The sequence below is a fragment of the Oncorhynchus masou genome, unplaced genomic scaffold, assembly GCF_036934945.1.
Source record: "Oncorhynchus masou masou isolate Uvic2021 unplaced genomic scaffold, UVic_Omas_1.1 unplaced_scaffold_1162, whole genome shotgun sequence".
NCBI classification, from domain to species: Eukaryota; Metazoa; Chordata; class Actinopteri; order Salmoniformes; family Salmonidae; genus Oncorhynchus; species Oncorhynchus masou.
The window spans coordinates 156,573-161,469 of NW_027001379.1; the positions used below are offsets into that span (position 1 = coordinate 156,573).

Consider the following 4,897-nt stretch of genomic DNA (forward strand, 5'->3'; position numbering starts at 1 on the left):
TCGTCGGCCATATTGTCACTCCCCGGTTGGAACAGTCCTTCATAGGAATGAATGGAATTGTACAGTATTCCAATTAAATGTTTCAAGGATAAAATTACAAAAAGTATTTGTGTTGTTGTAAAGGGACAGTATCATTAGTAATCTCAAAAAAATCTACTTTAAGGAAAATGTTTTGGTATATATTTATGTATTTGTATGTTTAGCTCACATATAATATAATATGTATGAATTACGGTGTCTTTAGTATAATAAATGTGGCAAAAACGAATGTAGATATTAAGAAATGTATTTCAATAGCTTCCAATATATTTTTTACACCGTTGAGGAAGTCCCAAGATGGATGCGTGGGGCGTCAATACAGCGCCCTCAAAAAATCATCTAGTATATATATACATTTTTGGGTAGCTCCCCAGTGTGTTTGTGGAAATATTGAACTTTTTCACTGCGTAAATGGACCACGGTTGGCAGCGGGGTGAAGCATTGCAAGTTTAATTCCGTGTTTAGCCATTGTTCTCTTTATTATGTCTGGTCTTCACAAGAGAAGGTCACGGATTGTTTTATACGAGTATCTTTCATTTATTTGAACCGTAAACTCAGTCCTTTGTCTGGACAATTGTTCCTTTATGATCTAGTCAGGTCATTACAATAGTAATATGCTCTAAAAACGCTCTTGTGACAAACACACTTTGCTGCCCTGTTTCCAATCGTCCACATGGCTGGGAGAACCTATTCAAGTCAATACATTTCTAAAAATGTAAACAAAAAAAAAGATGTATTATTATCTAACTAGCTACAGTGCAGGCTAACTGAAATGAGCTAGCTAGTTGGTGTTACGCACGCCTCTATGAAGAGGGAACGCAACACTCTGCTACAACTAAACTCTCCGTGAAGTGAAAACGGTATGGACTGTAGGTACAAGAAAGAATGACAACAGGCAGAATGTGGTACCGTTTACCAGGACTTTATTCCTTCACAGGGTAATATGGGGAAAAGGGGCTGGACGGAACCAAAGCAAAGAAAGTAAATCTCAAAGCCCCCCCTCTCCTATCTTACCTGTCTACCCACTACTTACCTAATTTAGCACCACCTGGTGCCCTAACCAAAATACAAGGGGGTGGTCCGCCCAGGTCTTACCTAGTGTGCCTAGACAGCGAATATGCTACGGGTATATGTATGCCCGCGGGCCTCTTGTCTAAGCACTCCCTAGGTGCCTTCCCCTTCCCCCCTGGGAACAAATGAAACAGAATATTAAACGATTTCACAAACAAACTAAGAAACAAAGGACATCAAATAAGCTCTATCTGAGCAACAAACTCACAAAACATACCAACTCTCAGCCCAGCAAAATCTCTAGAAAAATCTCTCTAGCAAAATCTCTGCAATGACCTCCCAGCAAATCTCTCCAGCAAAATCTCTCTAGCAAAATCTCTGCAATGACTAGTTACATATCTAGCCAACTTTACATACTGTAAAGATAGCTAAGTTAATTAGATATCACCAGCTACCTAACTTGAGATTTGCTTAGCTATCTTGATGTATTTATCCCTGTAAAAAAAAAAAACTCCAAATGCATTTGTAGGTAGCTAGTTAACAGCCATGGAGGAGGGTGAAAGGATAGCAGCCCCAACTGTGGATAGGGCAGGTACGTTTGTGTAGTTCCAGTCCCTAGAAGTGAGAACCGAGATAATAGTAGCATACTATTCAGTGAGGTCTAATTTGAGTATAATGAAGTCTGTTTCTTGTGAGGTTTTCTGTCCTCGGTTACAGAGAGCTGTGAAATCCTGTCTACGCAAAGGGATGCATGTTTTTTTGCACTGCACAGCTGACACAAACGATCAACTCCTCAAGCTTCAAGTGGTAATTATGTATTCATTTGTGATGCTGTCCTTGATATAGGCGGCAAGGTAGCCTAGTGGTTAGAGTGTAGAGGAGGTAGGTAGCCTAGTGGTTAGAGTGTAGTGGAGGTAGGTAGCCTAGTGGTTAGAGTGGAGAGGAGGTAGGTAGTCTAGTGGTTAGAGTGTAGAGGAGGTAGGTAGTCTAGTGGTTAGAGTGTAGTGGAGGTAGGTAGTCTAGTGGTTAGAGTGTAGAGGAGGTAGGTAGTCTAGTGGTTAGAGTGGAGAGGAGGCAGGTAGTCTAGTGGTTAGAGTGTAGAGGAGGCAGGTAGCCTAGTGGTTAGAGTGTAGTGGAGGTAGGTAGCCTAGTGGTTAGAGTGTAGAGGAGGTAGGTAGTCTAGTGGTTAGAGTGTAGAGGAGGTAGGTAGTCTAGTGGTTAGAGTGTAGAGGAGGCAGGTAGTCTAGTGGTTAGAGTGTAGAGGAGGTAGGTAGCCTAGTGGTTAGAGTGTAGAGGAGGTAGGTAGCCTAGTGGTTAGAGTGTAGAGGAGGTAGGTAGCCTAGTGGTTAGTGTTGAGGAGGCAGGTAGCCTAGTGGTTAGAGTGTAGAGGAGGTAGGTAGCCTATTGGTTAGAGTGTAGAGGAGGTAGGTAGCCTAGTGGTTAGTGTTGAGGAGGCAGGTAGCCTAGTGGTTAGTGTTGAGGAGGCAGGTAGCCTAGTGGTTAGAGTGTAGAGGAGGTAGGTAGCCTATTGGTTAGAGTGTAGAGGAGGTAGGTAGCCTAGTGGTTAGAGTGTAGAGGAGGCAGGTAGTCTAGTGGTTTGAGCTTTGGACTAGTAACCGAAAGGTTGTTAGATTGAATCCCTGAACTGACAAGGTAAAAATCTGTAGTTCTGCCCCTGAACAAGGCAGTTAACCCACTGTTCCTAGACCGTCATTGAAAATAAGAATTTGTTCTTAACTAGTCAAATAAAAATAGGATCCTGCTATTTACATTTGCATCTATCAATCCAATGTTATCATGATTTGTTATAAGGGATATTGTACTTTAGTAATCCACAATGACCTGGTGATATTATGTCAATATTAGCCTTAAATTCCATATTCCTACAGATACCATGTAACTGGAAATTCCTTCAAAACGATTGCCTACAGTTAACATGTAGGGCACTGCAAGGTTGAGTGACCAGGGCCATCTGGGACTGCCTCCTGGAGGAATTCAGGTGTGTGAAGGCCACCTGTGTCCTGCATAACGTCATGAGGATGGACACGAGGACCAGGAGGGGGATCTGTGTGTGGGATTTCTTCACCACATACTTTTTTGAGGAGGGTGCTGTTCCCTGGCAACACCGTAGACTACACTATGCACAAACAAAGGCTCTTTTAAGAGCCATTCACATTGCAATAAGAGTATTCTTGCATTTACTTCGCTATGTCAACTGCAGTTATATCAGTTTGATCTCCATCTCTTCATTCAAAGACTCAATCATGGACACTCATTCTGACAGTTGTGGCTGCTTTGCGTGATGTATTGTTGTCTTTACCTCCTTGACCTTTTGTGCTGTTGTCTTCGCCCAACAATGTTTGTACCCTGTGCTCTTGTCATATTGTTACTACCATGTTGTCATGTTGAGTTGCTACCATGTTGTCATGTTGAGTTGCTACCATGTTGTCATGTTGAGTTGCTACCATGTTGTCATGTTGAGTTGCTACCATATTGTCATGTTGAGTTGCTACCATGTTGTCATGTTGAGTTGCTACCATGTTGTCATGTTGAGTTGCTACCATGTTGTCATGTTGAGTTGCTACCATGTTGTCATGTTGAGTTGCTACCATATTGTCATGTTGAGTTGCTACCATGTTGTCATGTTGAGTTGCTACCATATTGTCATGTTGAGTTGCTACCATGTTGTCATGTTGAGTTGCTACCATGTTGTCATGTTGAGTTGCTACCATGTTGTCATGTTGAGTTGCTACCATGCTGTGTTGCTGCCACGTTGTCTTAGGTCTCTTTGTGTATGGTTGTTGTCGTCTCTTGTCATGATGTGTGTTTTGTCCTATTTTTATTTAATTTATTTTAATCCCACCCCCACAGGAGGCCTTTTACCTCTTGGTAGGCCGTCATTGTAAATAACAATTTGTTAACTGACTTGGCTCGTTAACTAAAATATAAAATTCTCAGTTTCTCTGTTTTTTTTTTATTTCTACTTCTCAGGTAAGGGTGTGATGTCTGTACAAAAACAAAACATGCTATTTTAAAATCACCCATATTGAAAAAATGTAGAACAATTAGACACCCTATAACCCACACCTACACACTCATGTATCAATCTGATTGATGGATTGTGTTGTGCAGTAAGCAGGTTCAGGTGTATATTAGATACCCTATCACCTACACACTCATGTATCAATCTGATTGATGGATTGTGTTGTGCAGGTTCAGGTGTATAACTGTGGCTCCTTCCACCTCCAAAGAATAGTCAAGAGGGCCGACCGTGGAGAATAGTAAGACACTTCATTATTCCTATATTATTATTATTATTTCTTCATCCCTCTCTCCCCTTCTCCCTAAATCCTCTAGGTTATATCAGCTGTGTCGGTGAACCCCTCCCGCATCTGAACTGGCTACATAGAGGGCACAGCATGATCAGAGGTGAGAGGTCACTTGGTCGGGTCAACAGGAAGTATTATTAAAGAGATGCTTTACATTGAAATAGAGATCTAGTAGTCCCAGAGTTAATGATCCAAGGTCAGTTTATATTATACAGGAAGTATTATTAAAGAGATGTAGTAGTCCCAGAGTTAATGATCCCAGGTCAGTTAATATTATACAGGAAGAATTATTAAAGAGATGCTTTACATTGAAATACAGATAGAGAAGTAGTAGTCCCAGAGTTAATGATCCAAGGTCAGTTTATATTATACAGGAAGTATTATTAAAGAGATGCTTTACACTGAAATACAGATAGAGAAGTAGTAGTCCCAGAGTTAATGATCCCAGGTCAGTTTACATTATACAGGAAGTATTATTAAAGAGATCTAGTAGTCCCAGAGTTAATGATCCATTGTCA

The 4,897-nt window shown here is 41.1% G+C and overlaps 1 long non-coding RNA gene across 2 annotated transcripts; it reads left to right on the forward strand.

The window, feature by feature from the left end:
• Positions 1–425: 425 nt before the first annotated feature.
• LOC135529415 (uncharacterized) lies at positions 426–4,481 on the forward strand. Of its 2 annotated transcripts, none has more exons than XR_010453698.1 (4): positions 426–734; positions 1,768–1,857; positions 2,940–4,331; positions 4,408–4,481. It is a non-coding gene; the product is annotated as an uncharacterized LOC135529415 (long non-coding RNA). The 2 variants fall into 2 exon arrangements; XR_010453697.1 differs by having other exon boundaries at positions 2,940–3,049.
• Positions 4,482–4,897: the final 416 nt, after the last annotated feature.